The following is a 23248-nucleotide window of genomic DNA, read 5'->3' on the forward strand; positions in this document are numbered from 1 at the left end:
ATGGGCTGAGGAGTGGCAGATAGGATTTAATTTAAATGGATTAGGTTAGGATATCTAACGGTGGAAGGTATAGGGGAGATGTCAGGGGTGGGTTCTTCACCCAGAGAGTGGTGGGGGCATGGAATGCGCTGCCCGTGGGAGTGGTAGAGTCAGATTCATTGGCGACCTTTAAGCGGCATTTGGATAGGTACATGGATGGGTGCTTAATCTAGGATAGAAGTTCGGCACAACATCGTGGGCCGAAGGGCCTGTTCTGTGCTGTATTGTTCTATGTTCTATCTATGTTCTATGTTCTATGTTCTATCTGGTTGCCATAGGTTGGACCGAAGAAGTCTGTTTCTGTGCTAGATATCTTTGACTGTGAGATCATAAAAGTGAACTCTGCTCTGGTTCACCTCTGGGTTCTCTGATGTCCACTTGTTCATTATTTAGCTTCCTCAGTCTCTCATGGGTGTATTTTTGGTCTGTGTAGTATTTTACAATTACTTTCACAGCTGTTTTGGAAATGAATTGAAAAATGTAGAGCTGGAAAAACACAGCAGGCCAGGCAGCATCCGAGGAGCAGGAGAATCGACGTTTTGGGCATAAGCCCTTCTTCAGGAATGTAAATGAATTGTCCACTGCTGCCCGGCTCCTGACCATGTGCTGTTCCATTATCAGATTATTTTTTCCACAATATCTTTGACAGTCAAGAATTCTTTTTTCCAATAATCGAGTACATTTTCCTTCAATTTCTGACAGTCAAATTCTGCACCATTTTCATTCCCTGTGATTCATATTGCACTCTCTGAAACATCAACTGTGTATTTCTCCTTCCACAGAAACCCGTGATCAATGCCAAAGCCTTGTTGCCTCTGGAGAGGGTGATGTTTGACTGCCTTGTACTGCTGCAGTTTGTATGGTGAAGGTGGTTGGGTAAGAGACATTACAGATTATTCACTCGGTGATATTGAAGAGTCGAAGATATCTGTACAAATCATCATGGTTTTAATTTCACAAAAATATTATTGAGAACTTTTGACATAAGGTTACAGATGGAGAATATTGTGTCCAGTGACCACAACCATTGCCAAATAAGCAGTTTTTCAAGAATGCCTTAAAGGAAGAAAGTAGATCTTAAGAGGGTTAGAGTGGGGATTCCAGACCATGTTCCCTTGAAGTCTATAGAAACTGTCACACAGGTGAACTCAAAAATAAACACATCTGAACTAAAATGAGATATTATTGAGATATGATAGGGTGTGTGGTGCAGGGAGATAGGAATGATTACAACCAGGAATTAATTCAAAGGTGCGAAAGTAAATTGTTGTTGCTTATAGATTGGAGTCTTTTGATTGATCAGCAAGTTCTGGTACAAGTGAGCACTTCGGCAGTAGAGGTTTCAATATTCTTGAGATTATCGGGAGGGTGAATGTGGGATGCTGGCCAGGAGTGGGTTTAGACAATGAAATCTAGAGTCAACAAAAGGAATGAATGAGAGTTTCAGCAAATGAGCTGAGACTGTGGTGAGGTCAGGTGATATCACTGAAGTCGAAATAGTGGACTTGGAGGGGGTCTGGCCTGTCATCCTCACCTCATTCAGCTGTTTGTCAGTTTGTGAATCAAGTCTATAACAAGCTCAGGAACTGAGTGGCCCTGGCAGAACCCAAACTGGGCATCGCTGAGCAGGTTATTGCTGAGCAGTTGCTTGACAGCACTGTTGATGACACCTTCCATCACCTCACTGCTGAGCGAGTGTGGACTGATGGAGGGGAATTGGCTGAGTTGGATCTGCCCTGTGTTTTTGTGTTGGAACATCCCTGAGCAATGTTCCACAAAGTCGGTAGGTGCCAGTGCTGGAGCAGTACTTGCCTTGGTGGGCAGCAAGTTCTGAAGCGCAGACATCAGCACTGTTGCCAGAATATTGGCAGGGCCCCTAGCCTTGACACTACTTATCCATTTCGTGATCTGATTTGAAATGAGTTTTAAACCAAGTCGATTCATATCCGTGATGTCAGGGACCAATGGAGAAGGCTCATCCACTTGGCACTGCTGGCTGAAAATCGCTGCAAATGCTGTCCTCTTATCTGCTGCATGGATGTGTGAGACCCCTCCATCAGTAAGGGTGGGGATATCTGTGATGCTGTAATTGACCATCATCATTCCTGACTAGGTCTGGCAGAACTAATCCATTGTTTATGGGATCACTTAGTTCTATCTGGTGTTGCTTGTGCTGTTTAGCATGCAGGTTTGGTAGCTGCACCAGGTTGGCACCTCATTTTTAGGTATGCCTGGTACTGCTGGCATGCCCTCCTGCATTCACTATTGAACCAGGGTTAACTCCCCTGGCTTGATGTTAATGGTTGTGTGGGGAGATATCAGGCCATGAGATTTCAGATTAGGCTGGAGTACAGTTCTGCTGCTGTTGTTGGCCCACAGTGAGGCGGAAGTTGCAGGGTCAAGAGGGCTGATTTTGTGTTTGTATTTGCTAGTGCATTGGTAGATGTAATGTGGTCTTTCCAGTTTCATTCCTTTTCGATTAGATTGCTTACCTTGTGGAAACAGGTCCTTCGGCCCAACAATTCCACACCGACCCGCCGAAGCACAACCCACCCAGACTCATTCGCCTACATTTACCCCTTCACCTAACCCTACGGACAAGTTAGCATGGTCAATTCACCTAACCTGCACATTTTTGGACTGTGGGAGGAAACCGGAGCACCCGGAGGAAACCCACACAGATACTGGGAGAATGTGCAAACTCCACACAGTCAGTCACCTGAGGCAGGAATTGAACCCAAGTCTCTGGCACTATGAGGCAGCAATGCTAACCACTGTGCGGTCCTTTGTTGAGACTGTGCAGTGATTAATACAATGAGTGATTTGATGGGCCACTGTCGGGTTTCTTTCCCTCAAGGACATTGTCAATGGCAGAAAAAACATCCCCAATGTTTCCATGCCAAACGGTAGATTCTTCATTCCAGTTATTCTTTTCTTGATTTCAGAGCCACCCTCTCCGAATTTGGGATTCAAACCTGAACTTCAGTTGTATATTTTAATATTCTTGATAAATGATAAATACAACAGGTTTGTTCACTTAGTTTTAGAATCATTATCACAGGTTTTGTTTTTTTTTTATTTCGAAAACAATATCCATTATCCTGTCTCCTCCATCCTCCCCTCCAGCAACAAGAGTGAGGAGCACATGGAGTTTCTCTGTTAATAACATTGAGATAATCCGATCAGCTGCCTCTGTTTCTTTCCTGCCTCTCCACTCACCCACTGAGCCAAACTGCTTCTCAAGATTGCTCTCATTTTAGTCCTAAACTTGCATTTCCTAGAGTCCCTGGTCAAGCCTTATTAGAGGTCATCTTGACCATTTACCCTCGTGTAGCTAAATCATGGACATTCCAAATCTCTGTCTCTCATCCTCCTGCTTGTCACCACACTCCCCGCACCTCCCCTGCCCCCCCTTGCCCCCCCTTGCCCCTCCCTTGCCATTCACAGATATTGTTCCATGATCTATCTGTCTTTTCTGGTTATGTCCTTCTCTCCCATTCTGCTAAAAACTAATATTTGACCTCATCATCATTGGAAAAGCCTGCTCCATCTCCACTCTCCCTTTCCTTTCTGAATTCCTTGTATTTGGTGTCCCTCAAGGATCTATCCTTGGCCCATCCTGTTTCTCACCTACATACTGCCAGGAGGTAACATCGCCCAAAAGCACTGTGTTAGGTTTCACATGTACACTGACAATGTCCAGCTCTCCCTCCCCTTCATCCCTCTCCATTACTCCACTATTACTCAGTTATCAAACTGCTTACCACGCTTCGATTAGCTGCAATTCACTCCAAAGAAACACTGCAATTGTTAAACCCATTGCTTTCAGTTGCTATTCCAAATACATTTTCCTTACTGCTGTGTCCCTCCCTCTCACTGGAGAGTGTCTGAGGCAGAACTACATTCTTCACAATATTGCTCTCATATCTGACCCCAAGGTGACCTCCTATTCCGACATCTACACAATCACAAACACCAGGAATTCCAAACTCTAAAATGTTGCTTGTCTCCTTCTCATCCCAGCTCCATTGTTACTGAAACCCTAACCTGTATCAATGTTGCCTTTAACTTGAGAAATCTGAAACGGAATCCTTGATTCCGCGACTGACCCAGAATCTGGTTTAAGACGCACCCGTGATGTGACACATCCTCTCTATATTTACCCTGTCAAACCTCGACAGAATCCTGTATGTTTCAAAGAGATCTCCTCTCATTCTTCCAAAGTCCAGTGAGTAGATTCCCAACTTGTTCAGTCTTTATTTACAGGATAATCCCTTCAAAACAGGGATCATCCCAAAGGATCTTCTCTGAAATGCCTCCAATAAACTACTCTATTTGGTTAACTAAAGCGACCAAATCTGATCACGTTACTCCAGATGTGGTCTCACTCGCCATTTGTTTAGTTGCCCTAAGGTATATACTCCAAACTCTTATATTGCAAACTCCTTGAAATAAGGGACAGCATTCCATTCCCCTTCCTGATTCCCTGTTGTAACTGTGTGCTAGCTTTCTGTGTTTCCTGCTCATTCCCCCCCAGTCCCTTTGTGGTGCAGCTTTCTACAGTTTATCCCAAATTATACTCCATTTGCCAACTTGTTGCCCACTTTTCCTGTGAATATCTCTCTGTAAACTGTTTATAATCCTCTTGGAATTTTCCTGTTATGCCTTTTCTAGGAGATTTCCCCCCTCATTATTCGAAACATGTACTGTGAGCACTGGGCAGTGGGAAGCATGCTCAGTTGCTATCTTTTCAGGGATACTCTGTTTAGTGACTGGGAGGAGCTTGCTGCCCATTGGTCAGAATGGAGACATCTTGCCCATTAAGGTGCATGAGCCTTTCACGCCCCATGTCTTATTGTGGAGGCACAGCGGCAGCACGGAAGGAAAGAAAAGGAAGGAAATCCTGCTCTCCATATCTGACTGAATCTTGGATCATTCTGTCTCATGTTCAGTCACATGAAGTCCCAAGGTGGAAACTCAGAAACCCACACAGATTTGCCCCTGAATTGCCTGCTGACCTCCACCAGGGGTAATGTGTACAGTCAGGACGGCACGGTGGCACAGTGGTTAGCACTGCTGCCTCAGAGCACCAGAGACTCAGGTACAATTCCCGCCTCGGGCGACTGACTGTGTGGAGTTTGCACATTGTCCCCGTGTCTGCGTGGGTTTCCTCTGGGTGCTCCGGTTTCCTCCCACAGTCCAAAGATGTGCAGGTCAGTTGAATTGGCCATGCTAAATTGCCCATAGTGTTAGGTAAGGGGTAAGTGTAGGGGAATGGGTGGGTTGCGCATTGGTGTGGACATGTTGGGCCGAAGGGACTGTTTCCACACTAAGTAATCTTATCATCCTGGGCCAGGAGGGGGGATTGTATGAGTTTCAAACTTGAACTGACAGTGACGGATTTTATAAACTTGTATTACAGGTGTACATTCAGATGGGAATCTCAGTCATTGTAACGCCAAACTCTGACAGAATTACTCAATACTTCAGGATGTGGTTATTCATATTGTGTGAGAGTATTGTGTTCCAGATCAATACCATTGGCAGCATAAAAGTTCTCCTTTGAATCAAACCATCCTATCAATAGATCTTCCCAAATCTTCAACATGTGTCCTGTAATCCTTGTATAATGAGCTGACGGGTGTAAGGTTTATTATTACAACATGTAACTTTTGTCAACCACTCTGTCACAGCTCCCCACAATTTCCTTTGCTACAAGGAGAATACTCTCAGTTTTTCCAAACCGCTGATTCCCCAATGTCTGTTTGCTCTCTATATGGTACACATCAGGATTGTGTTGGAACATACTCCACTTGCCTGCATCAGTGCACCGCCACCCCCCCCCCCTCCCAACAATATTAAATAAATTGAACATCCTCCAGGGTAAAGCACTGTACCTGAGTGGTTTCCCATTCACCACCTTCAGCATTCTCTCTCCCCACCCCCGAGGCACAGTGGCACCTCTGTGTGAAAGATCAAGTCAGCATTGTCCTCCCAGACCATAGGAGTACTCTCTCATTAGAGAGAGATGTTGGTGGTGGTTAACCTGAATATTACCACAGCACAGGCAAGGGGATAGGTTGAAAAGGAGAGTCCATTAATCGTGGATGGTTATTCTTGATGTGTATTAGCAACACACATGTCACATGAGTAATTAATGTTAAAAAAGCCCGACAAATTCTGCAACTTTAATCCCTCATTCCTTGAACCATCCTGGTAAATCTCCTGTGCCCCCTCTCAGGGACCCTGCCATCCTTCCCAATGTGTGGGCGATCTCTGGTATGCCCAGACCTAGCTGCTCTGTGTTCCTGTGGGTGATGGCATCATAGAGCAACAGTTGCACTAAACCTCACTGTCTGGAAGTGTGAGAGACAGAAATCCTGATGGCATTTCAGATATATTTCGGAACACACTTGCAATGCCAAAGCTGACACGTCTATGGGCTCAGTGCTGGGAAATGGGATTAAAATAGTTAGCTGGGAGATTTCTTCACAGCAAAAACCTGATGGACCACAACACCTTTTTCTGTCATGTAGACCACAGATGGATAATATAGGATTATGACAAGCCACAATAGAAACCAGGTCAGAGAAGGTGATATTAGAATAGATGATGCGTGATTGATTACGGGTTTTTTTTGGAGGAAAATGTGACAGAGGTTAAGCGGGACATTATGGAGCTCAGGGTTCAGGAATCTGAAATAAAAATGGGTTATCCTGAAGGCTGGAATTAAAGGAAGGCACATCACAGAGATTTGTGAGGGTGGACAAGATTAGAGACAGGGAGGGTGTTGAGACTGGAGGAGATTAGAGATTGGAGGATGTTGCAGAGATTGAGATGTTTTTGATACCAGAGATAGTGATAGTTCTGAGACTAGAGAGGAATTATAGAGATAAGGATGAGTTGTTCCCTTTCCCAACCCGACCTCTTTACTGATAATGATTGTTTCTCTGTCCTCATCTGCCATTGCCTCCATAGGCCTGCGACAATGAGAGTACACAGACAGTATGTTCCTGTTAAGGCCAAGGCTGGGAGGTGTCGAGAATGCTGCATGACCTGAGAAATTGAGGCTCTGGTCAAGAAAATGAAGGAAGGATATGGCAGGTACAGACCACGGGGTTTGAGTGAGTCCCCAGGGGACTATAAGGGCAGTAGGAGTATACTCGCAGGAAACCAGGAGGCAGAAAAGGGGACGTGAGATAGCTTTGGGAAATAGGTTTAAGGAGAATCCAAAGAGATTCTACAAATACACTAAAGACAAAAGAATAACGAGGCAGAGAATAGCGACCCTCAAAGATCAACACGACTGTCTATGGAACAGCAGGAGGTGGGAGAGATTCTGTAAGTATTTCATGTCAGTTTTTACTGAAAGGGGATATGGAAGTTAGAGAAGTTGGAGAAATAAATAGTGATAACTTGGCAAGTGTATATATTATAAAGGAGGAGTTACTGGATGTCTTAAAATGCATAAAGGTGGATAAATCCCTGGAATCTGATCAGGTGTATCCCAGAATTTTGTGGGTAGAACATAGAACAGGCCCTTTGGCCCACGATGTTGTGCCGAACTTCTATCCTAGATTAAGCACCCATCCATGTAACCATCCAAATGCCGCTTAAAGGTCACCAATGATTCTGACTCTACCACTCCCACGGGCAGCGCATTCCATGCCCCCACCACTCTCTGGGTAAAGAACCCACCCCTGACATTTCCCCTATACCTTCCACCCTTCACCTTAAATTTCTGTCCCCTTGTAACACTCTGTTGTACCCGGGGAAAAAGTTTCTGACTGTCTACTCTATCTATTCCTCTAATCATCCTATAAACCTCTATCAAGTCACCCCTCATCCTTCGCCGTTCCAACGAGAAAAGGCCGAGAATTCTCAACCTATTCTCATACGACCTATTCTCCATTCCAGGCAACATCCTGGTAAATCTCCTCTGCACCCTCTCCAAAGCTTCCACATCTTTCCTAAAGTGAGGCGACCAGAACTGCACACAGTACTCTAACTGTGGCCTAACCAAAGTCCTGTACAGCTGCAACATCACTTCACGACTCTTGAATTCAATCCCTCTGCTAATGAACGATAATACTCCATAGGCCTTCTTACAAACTCTATCCACCTGAGTGGCAACTTTCAAAGATCTATGTACATAGACCCCAAGATCCCTCTGTTCCTCCACCTGACTAAGAACCCTACCATTAACCCTGTATTCCGCATTCTTATTTGTTCTTCCAAAATGGACAACCTCACACTTGGCAGGGTTGTACTCCATCTGCCACTCCTCAGCCCAGCTCTGCAACATATCTAAGTCCGTTTGCAAACGACAAATGCCCTCCTCACTGTCCACAACTCCACCTATCTTCGTATCATCTGCAAATTTACTGACCCACCCTTCGACTCCCTCATCTAAGTCATTAATAAAAATTACAAACAGCAGAGGACCCAGAACTGATCCCTGCAGAACTCCACTTGTAACCGGGCTCCAGGCTGAATATTTACCATCTACCACCACTCTGACTTCGACCGGTTCGCCAGTTTTCTATCCAATTGGCCAAATTTCCCTCTATCCCATGCCTCCTGACTTTCCGCATAAGCCTACCATGGGGAACCTTATCAAATGCCTTAATCAAATCCATGTACACTTCATCCACTGCTCTACCCTCATCCACATGCTTGGTCACCTCCTTGAAGAATTCAATAAGACTTGTAAGGCAAGACCGACCCTTCACAAATCCGTGCTGGCTGTCCCTAATTAAGCAGTGTCTTTTCAGATACTCATAAATCCTATCCCTCAGTACCCTTTCCATTACTTTGCCTACCACAGAAGTTAGACTAACTAGCCTGTAATTCCCGGGGTTATCCCTATTCCCTTTTTTGAACAGGGGCACAACATTCGCTACTCTCCAGTCCCCTGGTACCAACCCCGTTGCCAGTGAAGACGAGAAGATCATTGGCAACGGTACTGCAATTTCCTCTCTTGCTTCCCACATAATCCTAGGATATATCCCATCAGGCCCGGGGGACTTGTCTATCCTCAAGTTGTTCAAAATGTCCAACACATCTTCCTTCCTAACAAGTATCTCTTCTAGCTTAACAGTCCGTTTCACACTCTCCTCTTCAACAATACGGTCCCTCTTGTTCGTAAATACTGAAGAGAAGTACTTGTTCAAGACCTCTCCTATCTCTTCCGACTCATACACAGTCTCCCACCACTGTCCTTGATCGGCCCTACCCTCGTTCTCATCATTCTCAGGTTTCTCACATACGCATAAAATGCCTTGGGGTTATCCTTGATCCTATCCGCCAAGGATTTTTCATGCCCTCTCTTCGCTCTCCTAATCCCTTTCTTCAGGTCCCTTCTGGCTATCCTGTATCCCTCCACTGCTCTGTCTGAACCCTGTTTCCTCAACCTTATGTAAGCCTCCTTCTTCCTCTTTACTAAACATTCAACCTCCCTCGTCAACCATGGCTCCCTCACGCGACCATTTCTTTCCTGCCTGATCGGTACATACATATCAAGGACACGTCGTATCTTCTCCTTGAAAAAGTTCCACATTTCCACCACATCCTTCCCTGACAGCCTATGCTCCCAACGTATGCTCCTCAAATCCTGTCTTACAGCATCGTAATTTCCCTTCCCCCAATTGTAAAATCTTCCTTGTTGTGTGCACCTATCTCTCTCCATAACCAAGGTGAAAGTCACAGAATTGTGGTCACCATCACCAAAATGTTCACCCACTAACAAGCCCACCACTTGTCCCGGTTCGTTACCAAGTACCAAATCCAATATGGCCTCCCCTCTGGTTGGACACTCTACATACTGCGTTAGAAAAGCTTCCTGGACACACTGCACAAACACCGCCCCATCCAATCTACTTGATCTAAAGAGCTTCCAATCAATATTTGGGAAGTTGAAGTCGCCCATGACTATGACCCTGTGACTTCTGCACCTTTCCAAAATCTGTTTCCCAATCTGTTTCTCCACATCTCTGCTGCTATTGGGGGGCCTATAGTAAACACCCAACAAGGTGACTGCACCTTTCCTATTTCTGACTTCAGCCCATACTACCTCCAAAGGCAGATCCCCCTCAAACTTCCTTTCTGCAGCCGTTATACCATTTCTAATCAGCAATGCCACCCCCCCCCCCCTCCTTTTTTACCACCCTCCCTAATCTTACTGAAACATCTGTACCCAGGAACCTCCAACAGCCATTCCTGTCCCTCATCTATCCATGTTTCCGTGATGGCCACAACATCGTAGTCCCAGGTACCGATCCACGCCTTAAGTTCACCCACCTTATTTCTGATACTCCTTGCGTTGAAGTATACGCACTTGAGCCCATCTCTGTGTCCGCAAGTAGTCCCTGTCAGTGCTACCTTCTCCACAGCCTCCCTACAGTCTTGGGCATCCTGACACACAGCTAGCTTACTTGCTGGACTACAAGTCCGGATCCCATCCCCCTGCCCAATTCGTTTAAACCCCCCCGAAGAGTGCTAGCAAACCTACCCCCCAGGATATTGGTGCCCTTCTTGTTCAGGTGCAACCTATCCTGTTTGTACAGGTCCCACCTTCCCCAGAATGCAGTCCAATTGTCCAGATATCTGAAGCCCTCCCTCCTACACCATCCTTGCAGCCACGTGTTCAACTGCACTCTCTCCCTATTCCTTGCCTCACTGTCACGTGCCACTGGCAACAACCCAGAGATGATGACTCTGTCTGTCCTAGCTTTCAGCTTCCAGCCTAACTCCCTAAGCTCTTGAATGACCTCCCCACCCCTCTTCCTACCTATGTCGTTGGTGCCAATGTGTACCACGACTTCTGGCTGCACACCCTCCCCCTTAAGGATTCTGAAGACACGGTCTGAGACGTCTCGGACCCTAGCACCCGGGAGGCAACAAACCATCTGAGAGTCTCGCCCATGTCCACAGAACCGCCTGTCTGTCCCTCTAACTAGAGAGTCTCCTATAACTAGCGCTCTCCTCCTCTTCCTCCTTTCCCTTCTGAGTCTCAGAGCCACAGACCCCTTCACTGCAGCTTACACCTGCAAGGCTGTCCCCCCTCAACAGTTTCCAAAGCTGTAAACTTATTTTTTAGGGGAACGACCACAGGGGAACCCTGCACTGCCTGCTTCTTCCCCTTCCCACCTCTAACTGTTACCCAGCTACCTCTGTTCTCCGGTGCAACTATGTCCCTGTAGCTTCTATCAATCACCCTCTCAGCCTCTCGAATAATCCTCAGTTCGTCCAACTCCAGTTCCAGTTCCACACCCACTCAAATACTAATCACTTACCTTCCTGCCCAGCTATGTGCTCCAACCTCACTTCCGCCCAGCTCACGCGGCTGCTCCCACTCAAATGACCGTTGGTGATTAAAGAGTGAGTATTTATACACACTGTTCTCCTTCCCGGCTGCCCCTCTGCTTGCTGTCACTTCCTCTGCTGCTCCCGCTCTTTCTGTGAAGAGAGAGAAAAAAAAACACCGCTGCCCGCTACAGGTAAGTAATTTTAAAACAAACTGTCTTACCTTAGCTGTAGTCTCCCGGGTTCGCTTTTACTCGGCCGCTGCTCCCATTCAAAATGGTGATGGAGGGTTGCTTTTCAGACTGGAGGCCTGTGACTAGTGGAGTGTTACAAGGATCACTGCTGGATCCACTACTTTTCGTCATTTATATCAATGACTTAGATGTGAACATAGGAGGTATAGTTAGTGAGATGACACCAAAACTGGAGGTGTAGTGGACAGTGAAAAAGATTACCTCAGAGTACAATGGGATCTTGACCAGATGGGTGAATGGCTGAGGAGTGGTATTTTGGGAAAGCAAATCTTAGCAGGACATATACACTTAATGGTAAGGTCCTGAGGAGTGTTACTGAACAAAGAGGCCTTGGAGTGCAGGTAGATAGGATAGTGAAGGCGGCATTTGGTATGCTTGCCTTCGTCGGACAATGTATTGAGTACAGGAGTTATGCGATCATGGTGCAGCTGTACAGGACATTGGTTAGGCCACTTTTGCAACGTTGCGTACAAATCTGGTCACCCTCCTATTGGAAGGATCCCAGCACTACAGGGCATAGGTTTATGGTATGAGGGGAAAGACTTTCAAGAGACTTGAGAGGCAACGTTTTCACACAGAGGGTGGGACGTGTATGGAATGAGCTGCCAGAGGAAGTGGTGGAGGCCATTACGATTGCAACATTTAAAAGGCATCTTCATGTGTATATGAATAGGAAGGATATGGGTAATTCGAGAAGCTTTTGCTGAGCCCCTCGCTGCGATATTTGTATCATCGATCGCCACAGGTGAGGTGCTGGAAGATGGGTGCCATTATTTGAGAAAGGTGGTAAGGAAAAGCCAGGGAAATATAGAGCGGTGAGCCTGAAGTCAGTGGCAGAGAAGTTGTTAGAAGGGATTCTCCGGGACAGGATTTACATGTCATTGGAAAAGCAAGAAATTATTAGGGAGAGTCAGCATGGCTTTGGGCATTGAAATCATTAACTTGGAATTGAGAAAGACAGAGTTTCACATAACACACTGGTTAGCAGGTTCAATACCATAGAATTCTGGCGGAACTAGCTGTTTGGATACGGAATTTGCTGGAAGCTCAAACAGTCAGAGATGTACAGCACAGAAACAGAGACACTTCGGTCCAACCAGTACATGCTGATCAGATATCCCAATGCAATCAAGTCCTACCTGTCAGCACCCGGCCCATATCCTTCCTATTCATATACACATGAAGATGCCTTTTAAATGTTGCAATCGTAATGGCCTCCACCACTGATCAAGATCCCATTGTACTCTGAGGTAATCTTTTTCACTGTCCACTACACCTCCAGTTTTGGTGTCATCTCACTAACTATACCTCCTATGTTCACATCTAAGTCATTGATATAAATGACGAAAGGTAGTGGATCCAGCAGTGATCCTTGTAACACTCCACTAGTCACAGGCCTCCAGTCTTAAAAGCAGCCCTCCATCACCACCCTCTGTCTTCTGCCTTTCAGCCAGTTCTGTATCCAAATGGTTAGATCTCCCTGTATGCCATGAGCTCTAACCTTGCTGAGCAGTCAGTGTCATAGTGCAGGATGCTTTTTGGCCTGGAAGCCTGTGATGAGCAATATGCTGTCAGGCTGGGTGCTGGGTCCACTGCTTTTTGCCATTTATATAAATGATTTCTATGTGAATACAGGAGCTATAGTTAGTAGGTTTACAATAGACACCAAAATTGGAGGTGCAATGGATAGCAAAGTTACCTGAAAGTACAATGAGACTCCGATCAAATGGGCTGAGGAGTGACAGATGAAGTTTAATTTAGATATATGTGAGGTTCTGCATTTTGGAAAATCAAATCAGGGCGGGACTTATACACTTAATGGGAAGGACCTAGGGAGTGTTGCTGAACAAAGAGATCTTGGAGTGCAGGTTCATAATTCCTTGAAAGTGGAATCATAGATAGGCAGGATAGTGAAGAAAGTGTTTGCTGTACTTGCCTTTATTGGTCTGTGCATTGAGTACAGGAGTTGTGACGTCATTTTGCGGCTGTACAGGACATTCATTCAGCCACTTCTGGAATTCTGCTTTCAGTCCTGGTCTCCCCGCTATTGGAATGATATTGTGAAACTTGAAAGGATTCGAAAAGATGCAAAGATGTTGCCAGGGTTGAGGGATTGAGCTATAGGGAGAGGCTGAATAGACTGAGGCTGTTTTCACTGGAGAATCGGATGCTGAGAGGTGACCATAGAGGTTGATAAAATTGTGAGGGGCATGGATAGGGTCAACAGCCAGGGTCTTATTCCTGTTTAGATGAGTCCAAAACAAGAAAGCACAGGCGTGAGGGAAAAGATTGAAAAGGGATATTAGGGGCAAAGTTTCAAGCTGAACGTCGTATGTGTATGGAATGAGCTGCCAGAGAAAGTGTGGAGGCTGGTCCAGTTACAACATTTAAAAGGCATCTCACTGGATATGTGATTGGGAAAGGTTTAGAAGGCTATGGGCCAAGGGCTGGCATATGGCACGAGATTAATTTAGGATATCTGGTCGGCATGGACAATTGAACTGAAGGGTCTGTTTCTGTGCTGTACATCTCTATGGCACTCATAAATTAAAATTAAGATAGGTTTCTCTTTTATGGAGAGTTAGCAGAAGGTCAGACAATTCTCCTTGGAGCTGAGAAGGTTAAGCAGTGATTTCGACCAGGAGTTGATTTGATTCCAGGGTATTTGTTTTACAGAGAGACAGAGTGAGAAATTTTTAACGTCACAATTTCTAGCAACTATTTTCAGGTAACTGGCAAATAATGCAAAGAAAACTGTGAAGATTATTTTACTCACTAAGTTCTGAGCATCTGGAACAGTTTGACCGACAGCTGGATGCAAATTCAGTAGTTATTGTCAAAACAAATTTGAAATTTAACATTTTTAAGGAAGGATTTGGAGGGCTATGTCCAAATGGGAGGTGAGTTGGGACTGACTGGCACCATCTCCAGAGGGAGAGAGTACAGCCCCAATGGGCAGAATAGCCTCCAGTCCCTGTGCTCTGTGATACTGACCCATTCACTGTGAATGATGAAGCTCATCACAGGGCAGAGCCGTAGAGATATACAGCATGAAAATAAACCCTTTGGTTAAACTGGTCCATGCTGACCAGATATCCCAACCTAATCTAGACCCATTTGCCAACACTTGGCACATATCACTCTACACCCTTCCTATTCATATACCCATCCAGATGCCAAATGGTTTAATTGTACCAACATCCTCCACTTCCTGACAGAAGATTCCATACAAGCACCAACCTCAGTGGGGACAAATAATTGCCCCTCCGATCCATTTTAAATTCTTCCCCTCTCATCTTAAACCTATGCCCTCTCATTCTGGACTCCCTGACCCCAGGGAAATGACCTTGTCTATTTATCCTACCCAGGCCCCTCATGGTTTTATAAACCTCTGAGGTCACCCCTCAGCCTCTGATGCACCTGGGAGGATCCCACCACTCAGGTCACAATGGGACCTGGCTGATTGACACAGCTTCAAACCAATAGGAGAGTTGGCGTGATCCTCCAGCCAATGGGAGTGAATGAGGGGTGGGTCCAGCAGGCCAACACATGACCATCAGCTTTGTAGGCGCAGTGTCACTGTGAGGGGGGACTGAATGTGAAGGAGTGGGAGAGACAGCAGACACTGGGAGAGAGATGGAGTTAGTGTGGACTGGGAAGGTTGATAAACACTGTTTCAGTCTGCTGGACCTGAATTAGATACTCCGGGTAAATTCGAACGAAAAGAACTTCGGATGCTGTAAATCACACACAACAACCAGAAGGTACTGGAAAAGCTCAGCAGATCAGGCAGCATCTGTGAAAAGAAATCAGTTCGCATTTTCGATCCAGTGTCGCTTCCTCAGGAACTGATGTTACTGAGAGAAAAGTCTTTTTATGCAGAAGGTAGGGGTTAAGGAGTAAATAAGTGGGGATAGAGTCCAAAGAGAGAGATAAGAGCAGTTGGACAAAGGAGTGAATAACGATCTGACGGGGGGGGGGAGGGTGAATAGCTGTTTATGGGGACCGTTAGTGGCTAACCATAGGTAGGCTACGTAATAACAAGGCCTGGTTTGTGGGGTAGGGGGCAAAGACACGAGGACGTGGGAGAGTTCAGGACCTAAAATTATTGAATTTGATGTTGAAGCCAGAGGGTTGCAGGGTCCCCGAGTGGGAGATGAGGTGTTGTGCTTCCAGTTTGTGTTAAAGTGTGATGCTGGAAAAGCACAGCAGGTCAGGCAGCATTCAAGAAGCAGGAGAATTGATGTATTGGGCATGTCAGCACTTCATCAGAAATGTGGGTGGTGGAATACGGCTGAGAGATAAATAGGGAGGGGTGTTTGGGGTTGGGGGGAAGGGAGCTAGGGAGGCAATAGGTGGTTGTAGATGGAGGGTCGTTGTGAGAGGATGGAATGAACAATTGGAAAGGAAGATGGGCAGGTGGGACTGTTCAAGAGGCCAGTGCCGAGTTGGAGGGTTGAATCTGAGATAAGTTGGGGGATGGGAGATGAGGAAACCTTGATGCTGTGTGGTTGAAAGTTCCCAAGGTGGAAGATGAGGTGTTCTTCCTCCAGGTGTCGGGTGGCTCGGATTTGGGATGGAGGACTTGCATGTCCTTGGCAGCGTGGTGGCGGAGGGGGTGGGGGGTAGCCAAAGTGGTCGGCCACAGGGTGGTGGGGTTGGTTGGTGCATGTGTCCCAGAAATGTTCCCTGAAATATTCCACAATTTGGCGTCCTGAGAGCAAGGGACGCAATAGGTGAGGTGTTTGGGTGGGCAGGGAAATCTCTGCTGGATGCAGGAGGATCCTGTGGTGCCTTGGCTGGAGGTGAGGGGAAGGTGTGGGCGCAGATTTTCCACCTCTTGCAGTGGCAAGCGAAGGTGCTTGGAGTGGAGGGTGGGTTGGTGGGGGACCGTGGATCGAACGTGGAAGTCACAGAAGGTATGGTCTCTGTGGAATGCTGAAAGGGGTGGGGAAGGAAATATGTCTCAGGGGGTTGGATCTGATGGTGGAAAGAGCAAAGAATGATGCGTTGTATATGGGTGGAAGGTGAGGATGGTGGGATTCCATCTTTGTTGCATTTGGAGGGGTGGGGTTCAAGGGCAGTGGTGTGGGAAGTGGAGGAGATACACTGGAGGGCATTGTTGACCACATGTGAGGGGAAATTGCAGTCCTTGAAATAGGAAGCCATTTGGGTATGTTCTGAAGTGTTCTTCCAGCTTGCATCAAGCTTCACTGGAACACTGCAGTAAGCATGAGACAGAGATGTTGGACAGGTAACAGTCTTGTGTGTTAAAGAGCAGGCAACTGGAAGCTCAGGGTCTATTTTGCAGGCACAATGTAGATCATCAGCCACCATTTCCACCACCGCCACTGAGATGCTAGAAGGTTCCTGTCTCCTCCATTAACAGCTTTCCACTTTTCCACTCCTTTATCTTTCCAAGTGTTCCTGTGTCTCTTTGGGCTCTGTCCCCACCTATTATTTACTCTTTAACCCTTATCTCCTGTAGTCCAAAGATCTGTAGGTGAGGTGAATTGGCCCAGCTAAGGTTCCCGTAGTGTTCAGGGATGTGCATTAGTTCGGGGAAATGGAGAGGAATAGAATAGGAGAATGGGTCTGGGTGGGATAAACTTCAGAGGGTGGGTGTGGAATTGTTGGGCCAAAGGGCCTGTTTCCTGAAGGGATTCTAATTTTCCCAGCTGTCATCGGTTCTGAGGAAGGGTCACTGGACCCACGATAATCCATGGTGTGTGCAGGAGGCAGAAAGGGGAGAGTGGCAGCAGAAACCAGATGAAATGTATCAGTGTAGACTGGGAGGGTTTAGTTACACTCTGTGCAGATAGTTAGTCTGAATTAGAAACTCTTGGTCCCACGTTTGCAGCAAAGGGGAAGATGACTTGGACCTCAGGCAGTGAGAGGTCCTGGGTTATGGCCACCATCTTTATTTGGGGCAAGGTACAGCAAGGAGCATGCAGGTGTCCTCTTCCTGGGTGGGGGCGGGGTGACTTGAAAAGGAGCATTTACACATCAAACACATACCGAGAGAAGTGTTTGTCTTCACTATTCATCTTGCACTGATTGAGCTTTGTTTTGTGAATTCATTTTATAGGGTATTAATTGAGAATAATTGAGACAGGGATCTCAATAAACAAGTTTCTACAGTCAGCGGAGTCATCAGGATCTGAATATCATTGGCATTGAACTGTGGAACGAGAAAGGTTTGTTCTGTCTGTGGGAAAATATCTTCAATATTTTTGTCAAGCCAAAAGCAGAAAGATGTTCAAGTCCATGGTTGGATCACCCTTGGGGTATGTGTTCAATTCTTGGCCCTGCAGCTGTGGAAGGAGGTATTGGCCTGAGAGAGAGCCCAGATTTATCCAAATTACACCTCGTCTTTTTGCAGGAACTGTCAGATTTAGTCTCAATCATCCACTTTGTAATGTTAATCTGTAAACTCCCTACTTCCAATTCTCTGCAAATTTTTCGTGGACTCAAATTCCAGCACCATTTCAGGTGGAACGTTCCAGATTCTGACAACTGTCTGTTCATTCAGAAACTGCTGAAATCCATTTTGACTCTGGGGTTACAAAGGGCTGAATTGAAAGATGCAATGCTGGTCCTGAGCTCCCATTGAGGTGCATTGGAACAGTACAGTGTAGGTGTGAGCAGACAATGAAAATGACAGGGCTGCACTGTGAGGGCTGCTTGGCACAATGAGAGTGTTTTGGAGTTGGGTGTAAATAGTGAGGTGAGACAGGGAGAAGGTGAAGCTGAAACTCTGTTTTAGTTCAGGCCTTTCAGAAATTCACAGTCCCAATGGGAATAGCCAATTTTTCAGTGATACCTGTGGAGTATTTAAGTTTTTAAAGTATGACATATCAGCTTAAGTAAAGATATTTTTTGTTATTATAATGGACATGTTTGAAGTGAAGGAAGGTTACTCACTCATTTAAATTCTCTTAATGGGAATAACTAGATGAATGTAGAGAGACGTTGTGACAGGAGCCCTCAGACCCGTGGTGTGCTCCTCTTGCACAATGTAGGAAATAAGGGCCGCTTCCAGTGTCCCTGACGGCTATGTGTGCAGCAAGGGTTCCCATCTGCAGCTACTGGGAAACTGCTTTTCAGAGCTGGAGGTGGGAGTGGACTCACTGTGGAGCATCTGCAATACTGAGAATGTTATGGACTGGACGTTTAGTGAGTTAGTCACACTGCAGGTGAGGGTTACACAGGCAGAAAGGGAATGGGTGAACATCAGATCGAGTAAAAGGCTCAGGAAGGGAGTACAGGAGTCCCCCGTTGTTCTCCCCTTCTCATACAGGCTACAATGTTTCCTGCATCTGTCCACATTTCAGATGCTGCCAGACCTGCTGACGATGTGTTATAGAGTATTGAAAGGGGGGATTTGCAGTTGAGAAATTCAAATTGAACTTCATGTTACTGGATCCGTGCCAATATGAATATCATTGACCTTTTCGTCTGGATGGAAAGGTGGTGCATTCTGTCCGTTGGAATATTTCAAATGTCCGTGTGACTTGAAAAAAGTACTGAGTCAGTGAAGTCCATGTTAGTGTGGGGACTGTGGAGAGAGATTTCGTTGGTTTTTGAAAGTCTAAACAATCATGCAACATTTCCCTGGATGAGGTAAGCCACACATTGGTTTTGTATGAGGACAATTAACCATGAAACCAGAAAGACAACAGGATTCCTGCATCATGGAAAAAGCTATGAATATGGGATTGTTGTAATGGAGTGAGTTATCGATCATTGATTGTAATCCATTGGCGTTGTCACATCGGTTCCAGTGCCGTGGGGAAACACTGGAAATGTGATGAGTGCAGTGTAGGTTTCATTTATTCAACTGGAAAGGTGAAGAAGAAATTTACAAGGATGATGCCAGGGCTCAGGGATCTGAGGTACAGGGAGATGTTGGACAAGTGAGGACTTTTTTGTTTAGAGCAGAAGAAACTGTGGGGGAATATTTTATCGAAGTGTATAAGACCATGAGAGGCATGGGTAAGGTGAATGCACTCGGTTTTTTTCGCAGGGACTCAAGGATTGGAGGGCATCCGGTTAAAGTTAGAGGAGAAAGAATACATGGGAACCTGAGGGGCAACTGTTCTACACAAAGGTGATATGTATATGGAATGAGCTGCCAGTGGAAGTGGTTGAGGTGGGGATATTAACAACACGTAAAAAACATTTGGACAAATACATGGATAGGAAAGTTTCAGAAGCAGATGGGCCAAGTGCAGGGAAATGGGGTTAGTGTGGATGGACATTCTGATTGGCATGGGCCAGTTTGGGCCAAAGGGCCTGTCTCTGCTGCAGGATGCTATAACTCTAAGTGCATTAGTTATTTCTCCCCCTAACTCTGTTGGTATCCTGGGATGTATTCCATTAAGGCAAGGAGACTTGTCTACCTTTAGCTCCATTAGCTTGCCCAGCTCTAACTCTTTCACGATAATGGTTATTATCGAGGTCCCCACACTCCTCAGTCTCCTTATCAATTACTGCCATGTTCTTCGTATACTCCACTGTGAAGACTGACTGCTGTGTACTCATATTCCTGAACTCTGCTGGATAGGAATAACTGGGCACAGAACTCTGAGAGGTCTTCTTTGAGTCTTTATTGATGAGACATGGCAGCTCTCTGGATAGTGTTCATGCAGAACACCTCCAGGCAGCATCAGGTAACTCCCCGCCTGTCTGATGTATAGCTCCCCTTCTTATACCTTTTGTGGTTTGTGACTTTGAATACAGACTGTCACTCAATATTATCTCCATGGCAACGGCAGTTCAAAAGTCTAGTTCAGTTCAGCACTTTGTGGTTAAACCACACACCCCTCCTCCCGCCCACCCCCGTGGCTCCCTCAAGTACCTGACCGGTGCTTCAGTTTCAGTGGGGTATCTATCGGGATGGTGATGTGGAGGAGCCGGTGGTGGGGTGGACAAAGTTAAAAATCACACATCACCAGGTTATAGTCCGACAGGTTTATTTGGAAGTACAAGCTTTTGGGGTGTGCTGTGATTTTTAATTTGATCAGGATTATCTCTATGGTAACAGTTAAGTGCTTCAACAATTACAGAGGCCCTATATTCCCCACACAATAGGTTTCCCTCTAGCAGTGTAAACTGCTATTCTGTCCCTGGGGATAGCTACTCATCACTTTTTATCCCCAATTCCATCATGCTTTCTGTTGATCTTTGAAGATTTTCCAATCTCCGAATTTATCCTTGGTCTTTGACAGTTTGTATGCCTTCTACTTCAATTTCATAGACTCCCTTGTTTCCTTAGACATGGCAGATTACTCCTTTTCCTACAGTCCTTCCTTTTCACTGATATATACTTTTGCTGAGAAATTTGAAAAATTACTTTGATATTCCTCCACTGTCCATCAACTGTCCCACAGTAAAGTCTTTGCTTCCAGTCTGCATTAGCCAACTCCTGCCTCATCCTATTGTAGTCTCCTCTGTTTAAGCACTGGATCTTGGGAGTGGATTTAATCTTCCCGCTTTCCAACTGTATTCTAAATTCAACCAGATTAATGACAAATCTTTTTATCAGATTGCGAGGTGAAACGATGTTTCCTGCGTGTTTTGGTTTCATTGTCAGTGACCTTGGCTTTGTAATAAAGTACAGGATAGATATTTACAACAGAGTATTCTGGACGGTGTGAATGTACTACACAGCCTAAAACCATAAATCACTGTCTCCCCTCAGTTTAAAGTTGCAAAATCATTATCTCCTTCACGCTTCCTCACTACCTAAGTTTGGAACGCTAATCCACCTGACTATCCTGCTGTTTCTGAAAATCTCCTTTGGTGAAGATGGTGAGTTTTGGATTTAGCTTTCCAGTTATTACTGTAAGAAGATAAGCACTGGGCCCAGGAGAGGCAATGCAGCCCTTCTAACCAGCTCCACCATTTAATACGGAGATGATTGAGCTCACCTCGGTCTCAGCTGGATTTTCCCGCCTGCTCTCTCTCACACTTCAACTCGTTGCAAATTAAACATCTGTATCTCTTCATTAAATTGGCTCATTGTCTTGGCATCCACCGCATTTTGAAATTCCACAGATTCACAACACATTGAGATAGGTACATTCTTCTTCATGAGAATAGAATAGAGTCCCTATAGTGTAGAAACAGGGTATTCATCCATCGATTCCACACCAACCCTATGATGACCATCCCATTCAGACCCACCCATTCCCTGTAACCCTGCATTTCCCATGGCTAATTGCCTAACCAGCACATGCATGGACCCTGTGAGCAATTTGGCCTGACCAATCCACCTAACCTGCATGACTTTGGACTGTGGGAGGAAACTGGAGCAGCAAACAAAACCATGCAGACATGGGGAGGATGTGTAAACTCCACACAGTTGCCTAACGCTGGAATCATACCCGGGTCCCTGACGCTATGAGGCAGCAGTGCTTGCCACTGAGCCACCTCTGCTTAAAATCTGCTGCCCATTATTACCCTCCCCACCCCGCAATTGGCCGAATGTATATTCCTTACGTCAGAAATCGGGGTGTCTAAGCGGATGTCTCAGTAAATCCCAGTGACAGCCCACATGACCTGTGTGTCTGAATAGATATCCGAAACACAACACCCTCCAGCCCACACTTTCTTTCACTTTCCAGGGACAGGTCTCCAGAGGCTTCATGGGGACTACAACTCCCACAAGCCCTGAGGCAGGGACCACACGTGCGTGGGGAAACCCAGCACTGTACATGTACAGAATGTGGGCGGGTTTTGGAGCATGTTCTTTGGAGTAACTAGCGGAAAGCATTTCACACTGTGATTGGCTGGAGAAGGGATGCGTCTGCCTATAGTATTGATCATTGGGGGGGGGGGGGGGTGGTGGTCAAAGTGACACTATGCCCAGATGGGACCAAGTTCCATCCCCAACTTGTCATAACACTGGGAATTGACCAATGGGAAACAAGGAAGAATCTGACCCATTCTCCCAGTCTGAAGGTTCCTCTTCTGTCCAGGATCTGCCACCTCCCTTTCTGTTTCCTTTTGTTTCATTCTGCTGTTACATTATTGACTTGCAGCAACTGAAGGGAAAGGAAGTGAACCCAGAAAGGGTGCAGAGTCTAACCAGGGACGGGAAGTGGTGGCATGGATCTGTTTATCAGTAACTCCATGAGAATGGGGAGGGTGTACATTAGGGGGTAGTAGAGTCAGAATGGTGGGAGAGTGTAAGGGGGCTGGAGGGTTACAGCTTTGGGGGAAGGAAGGGGAAAAAGATATTCCAGAGAAACTAGAATTGTCTGCTCTGAATTTCTGACCTGTACATATTCCTTTATACAGGGTGCTAGATAGTGAAGATTTGCAGACTGAAATCTCAAAATCATGTGCAGATAGTGATTAAGTTACCAAGTGTTTGAAGAACCAAAGATGGAGAATCACGAGGCCAAAATCCTGCAACACTCTCTCTCCCAGCATTGTCGGTCTCTCTGAGCCAAATGGACCGTGACTGGTTCAAGACAGCAGCTCACTACCATCTTCTCAAGGGTAACGAGAGATGGGGAATAAATGCTGGCTGAGCCAGTGATGCCCATATCCTGGAAATGGGTTCTATCTCTCGTTGCTGAAACCCAATTGATCTTACTGCAGGATGATGAGGGAGGCTGAGTGCATCCTCCAGGAGGCAGCAC

General features: G+C 46.0%; 1 long non-coding RNA gene across 1 annotated transcript; it reads left to right on the plus strand.

The window, feature by feature from the left end:
• The first annotated feature begins 820 nt into the window (after positions 1–820).
• Positions 821–22951, plus strand: LOC140485779 (uncharacterized). The gene is made up of 3 exons (XR_011962444.1): positions 821–915; positions 7018–7143; positions 22902–22951. It is a non-coding gene; the product is annotated as an uncharacterized lncRNA (long non-coding RNA).
• Positions 22952–23248: the final 297 nt, after the last annotated feature.

The sequence above is a fragment of the Chiloscyllium punctatum genome, chromosome 14, assembly GCF_047496795.1.
Source record: "Chiloscyllium punctatum isolate Juve2018m chromosome 14, sChiPun1.3, whole genome shotgun sequence".
Classification (NCBI taxonomy): domain Eukaryota; kingdom Metazoa; phylum Chordata; class Chondrichthyes; order Orectolobiformes; family Hemiscylliidae; genus Chiloscyllium; species Chiloscyllium punctatum.